This window comes from Lissotriton helveticus, chromosome 5_1 (assembly GCF_964261635.1).
Source record: "Lissotriton helveticus chromosome 5_1, aLisHel1.1, whole genome shotgun sequence".
Lineage (NCBI taxonomy): Eukaryota > Metazoa > Chordata > Amphibia > Caudata > Salamandridae > Lissotriton > Lissotriton helveticus.
The window spans coordinates 1,137,202,509-1,137,219,479 of NC_136065.1; the positions used below are offsets into that span (position 1 = coordinate 1,137,202,509).

General features: G+C 46.1%; 1 protein-coding gene across 3 annotated transcripts in view; it reads left to right on the forward strand.

Annotated features, from left to right (window-relative positions):
• Positions 1-16,971, forward strand: part of RBM20 (RNA binding motif protein 20) — a 504,792-nt gene that overhangs the window by 194,134 nt on the left and 293,687 nt on the right. The gene's annotated exons all lie outside the window — the stretch shown is intronic.

Here is a 16,971-nt window from a genome sequence, read left to right on the forward strand (position 1 = left end):
TGCCCTGTAAATCCTTGTATACAGCCCTCAAAACCCTCTGCTAATTTTCAGTTATATAACACATACGTAAGTAAATAAGTAATTTTTTATCATGCATGATTAATTATAACCGTTGCATACATTAAATACTCTTTAAAATCAATATACTTTATTATAAACATTTTGACCAGTTAATAAAATAATTCTCTGTTGCGATAGAAAAATGAATCCACTTAAAAATGATCCAGTCTGTATCTTACATAAATCTGCACAAAATATATAACACATACATGTTTACACACACGTGTATGAATTCCAACACTCTGAAATTAAGGGTGCTTTAGTGCAAATAGTATGCAAAAATAAAACAAGGCCAATAGGAAATGCAGATAAACTACAATTTTTCCAGAGAGCATTTCAGGGGAAGCACAAGAGTCTTATCAGCAATTTTCTATTTTCTTACCTTCTGAAATACATTTTTGGTGGCGAACTTGTATATTATGGGCCAATAATTACATTCAAGGGTTATGGTAACAATGTATTAAACTGCTCAGTTGAACGGTAAATGAATCGTGGATGTCAGCAAAACTCATTATTGGACATAATATACATGCATTTTACTCGTTATGTATATTTCATCTTAAATGTAATGAAGATTTTTTTTTAAGGTTGCTCTTCGGTTGCAATCCGTAAATAGGAGGAATAATAATTATATATCCTGAAGGCGTGACACTCTGGAGAGTTTGTTAAAGGAATTGACAGAGGTAAATTCACGGTTTCGTTTTGGAATATGTAGCACCTGGGTGGGAACTTGTGGACTATTCACAGGTTTGACATTTTGAGCTCGTTTTGGTGGCTTTGTGTGTGACGTAATTTGTATTAGAACAGTGAATGCTGCGAGCCCCATTTATTAAACTGGAGTGGCTCAGTGAAAATAACGTCTGTTTCTCTGCGTTTTATTAATTTAGAACATTTTGCCCCCAGTGGGTAGAGTGTTCTAATAGCTTATGGACCTGCTTGTTAATGGACCTCTCTCTCAGTATAGGCTTTTGCATGATTCTCAGGCCTATAACTTAGGTTCAGGGCCTTTACAACTGGTAAAGCTGTTGGCAATGTGCTACAGTGCTATATGAATGCAGGGAGAATACCTAATGTGCGTGGAAAACCATTCATCTGTACTTAATAAGCTTATAAGGTGTAAAGAAGCCATTACTAAATAAAAAAAGCTATTAAACAATGTAATTTTAAATATTTTGCAGACATTGAGACATATAGAACCAAGTTGTAGATATGGACTCTGTCTGCTTTCATGGGTCCGACAGACATTTTCAAAGGTCACAGTCAATATGCGTAACATGAAGTATGCGACGGGCTGGTGGGAGAAGAATTGCGTTGGTGTACTGTTCCCTTGTTTGCATTTTGTGGTGCTGCAGAACTGAAGATATTTTTTTCTCTGTGCACTCACAATACATTTGTTGTTGTCGGATTCTTAAGTAGGGTGTGTGTGCCACAAAATCTGACAAAAAGGTTTTTCACATTCACATTCAGACTTAGTGTTGTGTTTCATTTCTGCATTCCCTTTATTCATATTGCTGTTCAGTGGTTAGCAAACTGCACAGTTAAAATCTATGCCTTTGTTGCATAAATTATATCAAACTAAAGTTAAAATCTATTTTATCGTTTGCTTCTTTTCTGTTTTTTTGCATACAATGTGGTGAAGTCATGGCCCACATATGCTGACATTCTGGGAAACAAATGTAGAGAAACCTCCATAAGAAAACATCCAATTTAGCAATTTATTCATATGAAAATATCCCTTTATATAAATGTATTTCACCATTAACATGCCACTGATAAGTCGCTAATGCTATAATCAGTGTTTGGTTATTTATAAGGTTATTGTGCGCTCATGTCAGTGTGCATAGAAGTCAAAATTCAGTAAGTTATCTGTAATATGTTCATGACAGATTCACTCAAATCAGCTCCCAAATTTACAATTGGGTTTCACTCCTCTTGATAGCACTCAAAAGAAGCTGAAATGTGTCTTGAGTTTTATACGGACTCTTTCTTTAGGCCTTATAAGTCTGATACAATTCTACTGTGTAGTTTCAGTTTGGCGAGACAACCCGCTCACATTACACAACTATTACAGAATAAACATATTACAGGCATATTGCAATTTTGGTGAATCTTTTTGACTTTTCAAGAAAAAAGACCAACTCAATTTGTCAATAAGAGCCCTGTGCGGATTTGTACCTGCACTAAATTCGGGATGCTCATACTTTATAACACAATCTATATTTCAGTTTTCTTAATGCCCACTTATGGGAGGTTGCTAGTGGATCATCATTTAGGGCACTGGCCCTGAAAATGGCGGAATCTGTAACAATAACCTAGGTTTACAACTGTGATAATGTTGAAGAGATCACTCAATTTAAGGTTAAAACCATCCTAAAAGCTGAGGAAGAGTAAGCATGGTTTATGCTCTTGCTAGTCAGCTGGAAAAGATCTTTGACGTGTATGGCAATAGTCACATGGCCAGAGTTAGTGGACTAAAGGCAAGGTAACATTAATGACATTTAAAAACTAGACTGTAAGTAAGGAGAAGTTTGACACCTGACAGTGCTAAAGATGGACTACGCTGGATCATATTTTCATGCCACTGATCATATTCCTGGATTGCAATAGTATGACGTACAGCACAAGGTGATTTAAAAGTAAACTGCATGATCTCAGTGCTGTGCAACAGCAATTTCAGATCAAAGCCAATTTACTATCCTTCTTATGATTCAGAAGTCAAAACACTCCCTCCATTTCAAGTTAACCATTTTCTCGCTAAAAAGTCCCAGCGACCGATGACAGTCTTGAGAATAACAAACTGCGAAGATGTGCTAAAATCGGAATGTCGGCTAGCTATGTCTTTTTTGTACGCTTCGATGGAGGAGCTCGAAAATGACCTGAAGACGTGAATTTGTAGGATTCACAGGGATATAACCCTGTATGTCTCTTTAATCCCTGTGTCAAGAAGTCACCTGGGTAAATCTGACATATGACAATTCACCATAAAGCAAAATATAGAATTAGATAACAGAAAGCCTAATTTTCTTAAAATAGATATTTTTCCCCAAAATCTTACAGTATTTGTTTTAATTCAAGTACTGATGCTTAGATGAATGACAGCATTTTTACCTTATAAATAACCAAACACTGATTATAGCATTAGCGACTTATCAGTGGTATGGGTGTGTGATCCTGTGTTTTCTACCTGTTCAACTAACTTACACCAAGCATACCACGCCATCCAAGCATAGATTTCAGGGTCGAATTATAATTTTTTTGTAAAGCATCAAATACTTTAAATCGACTTCACACGGGGGCCTGCTTTTTGGGTTTGAATATTTTACTCGCATTTTAGAGTTGAAATGTAACAGTGTGCATTGCCAGCTTTATATCTACAGGCTGCGAAATCTCACACCCAGTTCTCCTTTATAGTGGAGGCTATACACTAGTATGCTGAAAAAACGACCTTTATAACATCCACTAAAGGAAAGAATTAAGAAACCTCAAATTGCGAACTTGACTAATTGATCTAAAAAAACATTTTACCCGGAAATGGCCAGAATCGCAGAAACAAGTCACCATATAGTGCCTAGTTCAGAAGTTCAATCTTTTTACATGTACAAAAAAAATCGATTAGAATTCAAAACTGACAATTATTTTATTTACTTGTTATATACACAAACCACCCTGTTTGACACATGATGTGCACCGAAATAACACCCATTCTTTTATTTACTGATACTTTCTCACTTTTCAATCAAACATTCCCCGCTTTTGAAATAGGAACCCCCTTTACTTGTATAAAACTGTCTGCTGCGTTTACGTATGAGTTGTTAGGGGCGATATAACAGTGAAGAAAATTTTGGAGCAAGGGTTTGGTATGTAGTTTTACTGTTATATTTATATACTTGACCTGTGCAGCAGAGCAGTAGCTCCACCTTACTGCAAAAAGTAGCCCCTAGTTGCATTTTAAAGTGAATTTAACGCTGTTTTACTTTAGGTACATACGAATGCACTGAAGGGTACTGCTTGTCAACCTCTGGCCTTGGGACCAGACATTAGTTACTAATTCGTTAACTTTTATTTCATCTAGCACTGTTTGCCCACGGCCTAGTTGTCCATTCCCTGGGGTATATCTAAATGAAACAATTTCCAGAATACGGGACATTATGGATGGCAAAGCTGTGAAATTATTCACACAAAATAGATATAATTATGATATAGCTAACACACCATCTAGGGTGCTCCAATTTACAGTTAGAGTATTCAAGAGGTCTAGTGCTTTTATGGTGGGTTAATGGATTATATATGGCTGAGGTCTTAAAGCAGATTATTTCCTTATCAGTCGTAATGCTTTTTCGATAGTAGGCACGTTGATATGGTTGATTTTGCAGGTCATGGCCACAGATCGAAGGTTGTTACAGTCCAGTGTGAACTTGATGTGAGTATTCCTAAGTACCCACGTTGTCTCGCTCACAGAAGATTGTGTACTGCTCCTTGACTGTAGTAATAGTTTTCTGGGGTTATTATGATATCGGCCTTCTCCCTGCCTTCTACTCACTCCAGTCTGACTGCTTTACTAAGATTGTGGACAGTTGGAAAACACTTAGGGAGGAGATTGCGGTCGGCAGGGATTGCTCAAAAAGCGAGCAGACAACACCAAAAAAGAATCCTTAACTTCCCGCACCCACTGTCACTGAAGAGTATGTGGTGAACGTAAAATACTGCAATACAAATATTGGTACTTTCGGCCGGCACTTTCTTTTTGGTTACAGACATAGGACCGCACAACTGCCCGCTCCGAGTCAGTACGCTACTTAGGAAAATATTTGAGCTAATGATGTATGTGGTGAAACCCACCTTAGAACAAACTCCACGTCGTACAAGCAATATTCATGTTCAACCCAAAGATTCTTAGTATAAAAATATTGAGCACCGTCACAACATCCAAAAGTGGTCTGTTAAGAAAGTCACTTGAATGAGAAGGTGTGTTAATTGTATAACAGTGCCGCCTCATCACCACTGTGGTAGTACACTGCATGAGCAATGTTGTTCATTTGTAAAATATGATTCTGAAGACATTTTTCAAAACATAAGAGGAACAGAGACTGTAAAATATTCACCCAGGAAGCTTACTATTGAAAATTGTGCAGAGCTAAGATGGTTTCAGCTAACGCCAAATGCGAACGTCATAGTAGTCAGGAGCTAATATATTAATTATTGTTTGTCGCAATAGTTTTGTAAAAAGTGCCATCAACAGTATGTCTCTTACTCAATATGCATACTGATATTTTTTAAGGTTGTACAAATTTAATAAGCAAATGTGTCCTTGACTTAGATAACTGTAGCATTCACTTTATTGAAAAAGTTTCAGTAACTAAAGTGTACATTTAATGAGGTTTAAAAATACTGGTGTATCCTCTGCGGGTGAAAATGTAGAAATACACATGCAGCTTTTGTGTTAAACCCCTCTCAGCGGGCCCGGAGCCGATCCAGGGACGCAGGGCCATTGTTCATCAGGGATCGGTAAATTCGCAACACCCCCCCTCCTGCCCAGTTTCCTCATTATCACCCGGGCTTCCAAGGGGCTGAATTCCGGGAAAGAGGTGGGAGACGGAAAGTGTGTGTGGAGAGCATGCCTGAGATGTAGGTATTTATAAAATTGGGAGGGGAGGAGGGAGTGGCATTGTTGTAGGTCTGCAAAACATCTGATATGGTCCCCCGCCCAAACGTCTCCAAGTAACGAGATCCTGACGAGATCCCAGCGATGGAAGTCTTGGAGGGATGAGACCTCCCTTAGCCAGGCTCCACTCCACAGGGGCGTCTGTTTGGTGGGTTTCTGGTCCCACTTTACATGGCGGAGGGCTCTACACCAGGCCATAAGCGCTGTCCTAGTGACAAGGGACAGAGCCTGCGGCACAGGGCTAATATACAGGTATGCTTGGATCTGCGCAAAGCCCATTACCCTGAGTTCCACCTGGTACGCCGGGTCAGACCAGCCACCCGCAAACCAATCGTGGATCATGATGAGCCTCGTGGCCAGGTAGTAGAGGTGGAGATTAGTCACCCCCATGTCCCCGTCAAAAGGGGGGAATGCGGCAATGTGCTAGGGACAGTCGCGGCCTCCCGCTTTCCCATAAAAACCGGGTGAAGATGCCATCCAATTTTCGGAACCAGCTGCCTGGGAGGTGAGTGGTGGTATTTTGTAAGATGTATAGGAAGCGGGGGAGGACCATCATTTTAAAGAGGGCACTCTGCCCAGGGGGTTGAGAGGGAGGAGTTGCCATTTCTTGAGGTCCGTCTTGGCCCTAGCGACCAAGGGGGCAATATTCAGAGCCCACTCAAGTTCCGGTAAGAGAATGACCCACACACCCAAATACTTGAAGGATTGCCTGCGGAGAGGAATAGTCGTTTGCCAGTCAAAGCACACCCGGAGTGAATGCAGAGGGACCAGGGTTGATTTCGCCGGGTTGAGTCGGAGGCCAGAGACCCGTTCAAAGGCAGAAAGGGCATCCAGGCATCTGGGACCGGAGCTCTCTGGGTCCGCCAGAAAAAGGAGGACGTCGTCTGCGTATAGGGCTATCTTGTCAAGCGAGTCCGATCCCAGGCCCAACCACGAATGAGGGGGTCCTGGCGGATAAGGGCAGCAAGGGGTTCCATCGCCAATGCGAATAGAAGTGGCAAGAGCGTGCAGCCCCTCCGGATGGGGAACATTTCAGATAGCTCGCCGTTAATGAGGACACGTGCCCTAGGGTTACAGTAAAGGACCCGGATAAGGCATCGGAAAGGGAGGCCGAAACCCATCCTCTCCAACACGTCCTCGAGATAGCTCCAGTCCACCATATCAAATGCTTTTTCAAAATCTATGAAAAGCAGCACCAAGTATGGGGTCAGGTGATGATGGTGGGCAAGGGCCAGGTGGAGGCGGCGTATTCAATGTCGGGTATCCCTGGCAGGCATGAAGCCGCATTGGTCGGGATGGGCCAAGTCTTGCAGGAGTGGATGGAGCCGTTGGGCCACTGCAGTGGTGATAATCTTCACCTCTGTATTAATAAGAGAGATCGGCGGTAGTCCGCACAGTCAAGGGAGGGCAGCTGCGTCTTTGGGAGGACCACAATAGTGGCCACATCAGTTTCGGGTGGGAAAGACCCTTCGTCTACTATGTACTTAAACAGCTCCGTCAAATGGGGAACAAATTTGTCACGGTAGGTCGCGTAATACTCCTGGGGGTATCGGTCGGGCCCGGGCGTTTTGCCAGAGTGCAACAGTGAAATTGCCCCATGTATCTCTTCTGGGGTAAAGGGGTGGTCCAGAGTTTCCGAGATCGTCTTGGGAAGGCAGGGCAACCGGGTTCTGGTCTTAGCCAACAAATCCGCCAGGGAAGTCCGAAGAGGGCGGGCAGCATAGTGGGCCGCGTAGTATCCAGCGAACGTTTGGGCAATGGCATGGGATGTCACGTGGTGGATCCCGATTTCCGTCCGAATCTCAGGAATAATGCGGTTAACTATGGGATAGGACACTAGGTTATGAAGTAACTTGCCATTTTTATTGCCCCAACCATAGATGCATGCCATCGAAAATCGCCAGAGCATTTTAGTGAACTCCGTGTAAGCTGCCGAGAGGAGTCGTCGCTGTCATCGGTCGTTTGGGCTCCCGCCAGCTGCACGAGCTGGGCATACTGCTCCACGCATTTCACGTGGACCAGGCCTCTGGCCACACCTCGGACCACGGCCTTGCCGGCCTCCCACAGCGTCCCCGACGAGGGAACCGAACACGCATTGGTTGAGAAATAGAGCCGCAGCTCCTGCCCAAGGGATTCAACAAATGTGGCACCCTGCAGGAACCAGGCGTTTAGCCGCCAAGCCACACAGGAGCAAGTAGAGGAGGTCGCGATGCGGAGGGAGACGGGGGAATGGTCTGAGATACCCCTGGGCAATATAGCGGCCCCGGACGTCAATTGACAGTCCGTTGTGGGCAGCAGGAACAGGTCGATACAGGAGTGGGTGTGGTGGGCCGCCGAGGTGTGGGTGTACTGTTCTTTACGGGGGTTCCACACCCTCCAGGCATCACAGAGACCTAGGGCAGAGGACCAATCAGACAGGCATTTCGCAGAGGCAAGTCGGGGGGCAGATGGAATGCCTGTCGCATCGCGCAAAGGTTGCAGGACGGCGTTAAAGTCGCCCCCAACAACCGTCAAGCCCTGTGGGAAGGAGGTAATCTCCGGTGAGGGGGCGAAGGGTAGAAGTCATGGTGGCGGGGGGAATGTATGTACACAGGAGGCTAAGAGGGTGACCTTTGATCGTACCCGTCATGGCCACATAAAGGCCTTGTGTGTCCGTCTCAGCTCTGGTCAGGGTAAAGGGAAGCCCTCTCCTAAGTAGTATGGCTACCCCTCCCCCCCCCGGGTCCCACCCTGTCAAACCCATAGCGGGCGAGGAAGTTGCATTGTGAACCCAGGAGGTGTGTTTTCTGTAGAAACAGGATGTCAGGCGCGTGTCAGTGGGCGCTACGAAGGATGGCAGTGCGTTTGATACGGTCAAGAAGGCCGTTAACATTCCAGGAGAGGCTGTGGAGCGTCCTATTGAAGGTGGAGGCCATCAAGACGGGTGGTGTGTGGAGGAACGGATGCACGAGCGGAGGTGCCTGGGTCCCAAGGGAGACAATCTCCCTAGGCCCGAGACGGTGGGTGGAAGGTGTGTGAACTGGTGATCTTCATGTCATCGGCAAAGGCATACATGTGAGTGCGGCTACCGATAAGAACAGGAAGCAGCAGCCGTAGGTGGCTAAAAACAACAAACAGTTGGGAGACAACGGTCTTCCCCCCCTCCCTCGCCCCCCAACTCTCCCCACCCTACACTTCTGAAGAGGAAACATCTGTCGCCCTGAAAGAGAAAACATATCAAACCAACAACCCCACAGTGAGGCTAACTGCTAAGCTAAAACGGTTAGTGAAACAGGAACATGGCAGAGATGGACCCCCCCCTCCATGTAGCCGGATAAGGTATGTCAACAGCTGTATTCATGGTAAGATAAATTGCAACCAGTACTGTAGACAAGTCCTGGGATTGAATTAGAAATTAGTTCACCAAACTCAGTGGAACAATAAAGCTGGATCTCCCCTGACGCAGGGATTTCAAGAGCGGTCTCACTGCAGGAACTCCCGGAAAGTAAGATACAGAGTTCACGTTGTGTGGCGCAGTTCAGGTGTTCTCTTCCTCACCAGATCCACGGATTGCAGGCTCCTAGACAGGCCCGAATCCGACACAGCCTGTCACAGGTTTCAGAGGGGCCCGGGACACTGCCCAGGTCGATCAGCGAAGTAGTCGGGCTGGGGGAGGCGGACCTCCGAGTCGGAGCCCAGGAGGGAGAGTGCTGAGCCAGTGCAGCTGGAGAGTGCGAACTCCCCTCCCCGACATTCGTTCTTCCTGCGGGATCTGGTCCGGCGCCGCTGGGGCTTAGGCATGGTTGGGTGTGGCTGCGGGGGGACCCTCCGTACGGTTGAAGGAGCCGGCCCAGGCAGGAGGGGTCGCTCCTCCATGAGCCAGGCCGCTTGGGGAGTGTCAAAGAAGAATGTCTTATTCTGGAAGATGACCTTGATCCGGGCCGGGAAGAGGAGACCATAGCGAAGGCCCATGGCTCGGAGCTTTTGTTTGACTTCATTGTAGGAGCAGCGCTGAGTCAGCACTTCCATTGAGTAGTCCGGGAAAACCATAATTCTTGAGTTCTGGAACTGCAGTGGACCATCTGCCCTGGCCGCCCCCAAGATAGCGTCCCTGTCCAGGAAATTGAAGACTCTCAGGATAATGGGTCGAGCAGGAGCTCCAGGCGGAGGCTTGGGAGCCAGAGAGCGGTGAGCCCGTTCCACAGCAAACCAGGCCGAAAGTTTCTCCTTGGGCATCCAGGAGCGCACCCAGGTTTCTATAAACATGTCAGCATGGCCCTGCTCCACTCCCTCGGGAAAACCCAGAGGGCACAGGTTGTTTCTCCGCGCCCTATTTTTGGCATCTTTGGCCCTACGATGGAGCTCCGAGGTCTGGGTCTGGAGGCGGGCCGCCTGGATTTTAAGTTGGCCAATGTCATCTTCTGCCGTGGAGATACGGGATTCCTTCTGCGTGATGCACGCCGTAGCTTTGCGCAGGTCCTGGCGGATAAGAGCCACGTGCACCCTCACCTCACCAATTTTGCTCTCCACCGAAGCCTGCGACGTGCTTATCGCCTGGTGGTCGAGAGATTGCCCCCAGTGGCTCCAGATGTGACAGGTGTCCCCCCACCAGTATCCCGGTCTGATGTGGTAAATTGGTCCATTTTTGTTTGGGTTGGAGGAACAGGATTTTGTGGGGTGCAAGTTCTGCCCATTGTCCCCAAGGCAGAAGTCAGTCCAGCCCAGGCGGACTCGGACGCCGGTCCCGCCGAGGAGTGGAAGAGGGGGGGCCCCCGACACCCAGACGTCAATGCTCAGATCCTGACACCCAGGTCCACCCCCCCCGCCCCCAAGCCCCAGTTGAAGCAGGAGGATGAGAGGATGAGAGTGTCCCGAGCTTGCCCCTGGGGCCGGATTGAGCGGACCCCCCCAGGGGGTGATCAGGCCAACCCGGGTGCCCGGTGCCGCGACAGTCCCCCAACCCCAATCCCCTCCAAGGAAGAAGAAGAGAGGGAGGGGGGTGGAGGTGCTAGAGTTGTTCCACCGCCTTTCCACCAGACACTGTGGCCGATCCCCCTTCCGAACCCCACTTACCAGAGCAGGTTCTGAGTAGGCGGGAAGGAGGTCACACCCGACCCAGGCTTCCGGTGACCTGGCAGGGGCAGATGGACCGCCACGCCCACACGAGACCACAGCAGTGGTCGGAGTCCAGTCCAGGGCGGCACAGTCAATTGTGCCAGGGAAAGCACCGCAGGGGCCACTAATCAGCTCAGAGGACGAGCCTGCGGTCAGCCGCAATGTAAAGAAGCCAGTCCAGGGTCCCCAGAGGAGGGAGAGTACAGAGGAGCAGTGGAAGAGAGGGAGGCAGAGGGCGGGCCCTAGGTCACCTCCTCACCTCCCGCCACCCGATACGGTGGCCGGTCCCCAGCCCCAAAATCCCACTCACCAACACTAGATAGAGCAAAGGGCACCTCCACAGGACGCCGCCCGCAGGAAGTCAGTTCTCTTTCACATGGGCAGGGCCCTGGGCCCGGCCAGGCCCACGCAAGAGCTCTATGCGCTGTTTCCGCCACCCGATCTGGTTGCCGGGAACAGCTCCCACCCAATCGCCGGACCCCTGGCCCCAGACCAGTGCCGGGGAAAGCGAGGCCGGGTCAAGGAGGGAGTCTCACCGCCTTAGCAAGTCCAGATGTCCCTCTCCTCTCGTGCAGCAGTAATGAGGGCCCAGGCCCTACAGGACGTCGATATTGAAGGCGGAGGCCCAACTCGGGCAAGCAGACCACACCCACCCGGCAGGCCCAATCACTCACCGGGGGAGCGGAGAAACTCAGGCCGTAGGAAACTCACAGGCTCGGCGGGGGCCCAGGCCGACTGCAGGACCCCTCTGGCACCATACGCCGCCGCCCGATCTCGGTGGCCGAGCCAGCCAGGAATGAGCGCCACCGGCCCTCAGGCCCAAGGGACAAAGCAGGTCGCAGGCCCAGGGGCGGTGCAGGCCCGGTTCCTCACCAGGCCCGACCCTCAAGCAACGACGGCCGAGCCCGGCCGCACCCCCGCCGGCTCCCTTGCGTAGGCCAGCACCCGGGCTCAGCAATCAGGAGGAGCCTCCGGCATCTAGGGCAGAGGGCGGGCCAAGCTCCGCAGCCCCGAGCCACCTCGCGCCATCACGCCTCTTCACAATCAGCGGTATTGGCCTGCTGGTGGGCACCACCTTTCTGGCGCCGCAACCGGGTTCCCTGCAGGTTTCCAGCGGCTCCCAGATTACACAGTCGAAGGGTGGGCCGCGGGCGGGGCCACCATTTTCCGCGTGTGACAGCAGGCGAGGGGGCAGAATCGGGCCGGCAAGGCTTCAGTCCGCTCGAAAAGGGGCCCAAAGCACAGCAACGGTGACAACAGGTCACTGAAAATGCTATTCCCGGTCAGATGGCAGCTGTCGGCGGCGGATGCCAGGCGGATGACGTAGGGGTCCGGAGCACTCTCAGAGTGCGACCGCCATCTTGACGCCTCGGGCCACGCCTCAAAAAATCTAATAATTTACAGACTAACGTAAATATGTACGCTTTGATGACTCAATGATTAACTGCTGGCTAATATATCATATACTGCACTAGTTACATATTCACTGTCAGGTGGCATGAATGCACAAATCGAGAGTCAAAGCCCTTGAGAAGTGCTGAAATAGTTTTTTGCCTATTTTAGCACAAACTTATATTTGGAGATTATCTCAAATCATGGCCATTCTCGTTTTGCCCAGGGTATTACTAACGTTTTAGCTGGTAGCAAGTGTCTGTGCAAAACAATGTGCAAAACAGAATTAATACATGTAAAAAAGTGCAAAACTGTGCAATTTAACCCTCAAATTTTACAGTCTTGCTGTGACAGCATATGTGCTGCATGCGCTATCACTTGTGAGAGATATGACATTCAAGGGGCTTGCAGCCCTTCCACTGCTTACAAATTGTTGGTTTCATTATCACTCATTTTTGCTGCAATGTAATTTCCCAGCGTGTGCTGACTTCACTTCCTCTACTTTCAGCTGAAGCATGAACCAAGTAGTGATTGATTCAGCTTAATTGCTGTCCTTCCACTGATCGCGATGTGACTGAGGCAGTACTTGTATTTTTTCTTCTTCCCTGTCTACCTTGTTGAACCTCTTGCCATTTACAGCTAAGTTTTACTATAGCAGGTGTACTTCAAAGAAGTCCCTTTCTCTTTTGAAATGGATGCTTATTATGACAACAGATGTTAGCTGCCTTTATTGTGGTACAGATGTTATCTGCTTCCAAATGTATTTTCAAAGTTCGCATTTACTGTTTTTATGTCATAGGACTTTTTGCAAAATGTCACATTTTATTTATTTTTCATGCATGGAGAGATTGGCTGATTTCCTCTGAATCGCAGGGGTGTTGTGCTGATACCTAAAAAGCATTGGCATAAGGCTACAAGTATCATTCTTGAGACTATTAGCTCTGCCGTTGGCTTTTTTTCCATGCTATACAACATGGGTATTGCTGACTTTGGCAGTGATTTGTAGCCATGCTGTATACCAGTGTGGCTGTTGTGCAGAATGGCTAAAAATAATAATAGAAAAATTGACAATGATGCATCCAGCTCTTTTAAAACAAAACCTCATTAGATCTGGCATCATTGCACTATTTAAATTAGTTTGAGACACACTGCAAAGCATCGCATTGTGTACAGCATGGCTACAAAACATTATGTAAGCCAATAGCTCTTATAGGTGAGAGCTTTCGGCTTTGCCAATGCTTGTTGGTTATTTTAATACCAAGTCACACCCAAGGAGTTCTTTTTTATTTTTAGGTACAACAAACATGACATTACATAGCAAAATTAAGAAGTACAGTTCTTCGAGAGTGCATTATACAGTAAATAATTGATCACCTCGTCGACAGACCAAATTGGCTGTAATCTTAATTTGCGTTGCTGATACTACTTGCATTTCCTGGCTTCAACGAGTAGTATATGCTGTTGCTATTGCTATCACATTGCCTCATTACAGATCAGTTTGCATTTCTAAGTAGAACTTAAGTGCACAGAAATCTAATTTAGGTCTGCAAGTGACAGATCCTGGTTCAGGAATCTGAGACTGCTGTCAGGCACAGACAGGTAGTACCAGGCAGTGGGCGCTTTCCCAGTGGGCTGGCGGGATGGGGTGTTTTTACTGATGGGCCAGTTTTGTTGCTGGTGGCTGGCTGGGCATGTTTCCTGCCAGCAGTGCGTCAGCGCTGTACAAACAAAAAATACAAAACAAATGGATTTAACGTCTTAACCGGCGGGCGTTCTACAGAGTGGGCGGGGCTCCGTCGGCCATTGGCCGACGGCAGCATCCGCGAGGTAGTGCTCAGCACGGAAGGGGTTAAGACATGCTGGTTAGACCATGCTCGCATCAAACCCAATTGGCTTTTAATTTGATTAGTTTCCATCTCCTGAGGGTCTCCAGGAGCAGCGCTGACGTTCAGGGGGAGGGATGTTAGGTATTTGCTGTTGCTTGCATCAGAGAGTACAGTACATATGTGATTAAAAGACTAAAAAAATCAAAAAAGTGAATTTATTTATAAAGTGGCTATTGCAACTCATTTCAGTTTAGTGTATTAAATTATACCACTGCATTGAGTCACAGTAATTAGAAGTGATTCTGTTCATGAACTTAGAAACAGTCATGCCCTTCTGCCTCTGCCCTGATGATGATGCATTTAGTGAACCTAGAGAGAAGTCAGTTGTTGTTTGCCCCCTATATGTAGTCTAGGGTGTTATTATAGATGGAGTAGTATTGCGTTCTTTGTTCTAGTTCAGTGCACACCCTGACTGTGTGTATTTAAGGGCGCTGTCATGTGATGATGAAGGAAAAAGAGGCACTATGGAAAAAGTTATTGCCTAGGATCCTGAATGTGGGAAATTGGAAGCCGGATTGATGCGAGGTTTCCTGGCTTCACATTGTTCTTTGCTCACTACATTGTTGTTTCTTTGGTTGTCTCTTTCACTCTTCCAGTCTTAAAGTCTAATGCTTTATGCTTAAATCTTGAAGGCGCTAAATCAGTACACTGTGTTAAATATATCCGGGATATGCTTGTTTCACAAGTACTGCCTGTGATAGTGTTTGGGGTATAATGATCTTTTATTGCAGAAGCCAAAATGAAAACCAGAACACCACCATTAGTCAGTGCAATAAGACAATTTGACCCATGTAGTACTTAATTGTGATGAAATGTCATTCGTTCTTGAATTTATTAATAATGTTTAGTCATTTGCACTTCTTTTCCATATGATTTTGTGTGAGCCCCTTTGAATACCACACACATTTATTTCCTTTATTCACTTGAGCAGATCTATTTCCATATACATTAATAGTTGTGCTTACTTCTTGTACCATGCACTGTGTCTGTCTAATACTGATTGTCTAACTACATGCGTTGATTTAAAGTGTGTGGAAGAATTTAGTGCAGTTTAACATTAAATGTTCTTTAACAATTCCAGAAACCACTTCTGATATTTTGAATAATCCTGGTCGAAATTTGTATTTTAATACTCTGTTCACATCTGGCCACTATCATGGTTGAGCATGGGGTGATTTAATTCGAATAGAAAGTAGTAAAAATATATAAAACAAACATTGACATTTCTTTTAGTAGCAAAATTGCACTCACACTTGCATTCCTCCAGCCACTAATGCATTCTTGCATTTACCCACATATCCACCAACAAAACACACACACAAACTCAGCCAGTATATACATGAAACATTAAAATAATAAATGCAGAAATGTGGCGGGCATATGATTGCAATAAAAAATAAGTTAAGAATGAATCATGGTATGCTGATGATATTGGAATTGTATTGTACTTAGTCTGTTTACAGTGTAATAACAATCTACTATGAAAGACGAGAAAGACTGGCCTGTAGCCTTTATCACAGGCTTATCAATGTAAACAACTCAGGCCTACCATAGTGGGCAAACCATTCATACAAGGCAGCCATTGACCAGACAGTCATAAAACTAAAACATGTACAAGATTACATTTTGCAAAATAATATATAACTACCCAAAAAGTTCCTAACAGGTAATTACCACAGTGCAAACGTTCTACCCATCATAGTTTACTAAGGCGGCTAACCAGACTGCAACACTAATCTGTTAGCTTCTGTGCAACAACATGTCTGCAGGCTTTAACAATCAACTCATAAAGATCTATTGGCTTTGAGATGTGCTTCTCAAATAAATAAGTGAGGCCTATTGCCTCTGCTATAACTTTTCATATTAAACAGATCAGAGGAATAACATTTGACATAAGGTTCCCCACTTAACCAATCACGCAGATGGCCATAATCCATTGCTTGTCACCATAAACAATTTAGGCTTACTGAACTGAACAAACGTTTTTACACAAGAAATCCATAAGGCATGCAGTCATACAATTACAAATATATACAAAAATACATTTAGCATAGCAATGTCCAACCTCTCCTAACAAAGCGTATCAAGGATTGTCACAAAGCAAATCTCCAAACTCCAGGGTTTGCCAGAGGGGAAATCAGCACCAAACCTCTAACCTACTACATTAATCTGTGAGTTTTCACGTAATAGACTGACAAAGTTTAATAATAATCTACAGTTAAGACATATTTTCTTTAACATCATTTTCATAACAAAGAGTAGGGCCAACTGCCTTTGTCTTTATACTTGATAATAAACAGATCAGACCGGCGCTCAGCATTGTCAAAAAATTACAAATATATATATATACAATTACATTTGACAAAGCAATGTAGAACTTTAACAAGAATTATCACAAGGGAAATCCTCTACCTCCTAGATTTACTAAAGGGATTAAACAACACCCAAACACTTACCCAAAGCAATCATCTGTGAGATTCCCTGTAATGAAATATCCATCTACATTCTCTACAGCAGTGTGATCACAACACCTTTCACGTTAAAATGCCAGGCCTTCTGCCTTTGTTGTGACGTTTCATAAAAACTGCAAAAAACACAGTTGATGGACAGAATGTAGAACAATGTCATCATACAATCACCCCAGTACAAGGATCTGGGCCTAAATCCATCTTTTTTTGCACTCCACAGCACCCTGGGTTAGACACTGGCTATATGCAAATCAGCTCTGACCCTGTGCCTCATGGGAACAGTCCAGTCCGAACTACCAAGCCATGTCTTTCCCAGACCGGAATCAAGCATCCAAGGACCGGTTTCTGGCTATCAGCCTTCATTCAGCCTGGATAGCTTGACTCCAGTGGTGTGGAGAGCCTGGGACTC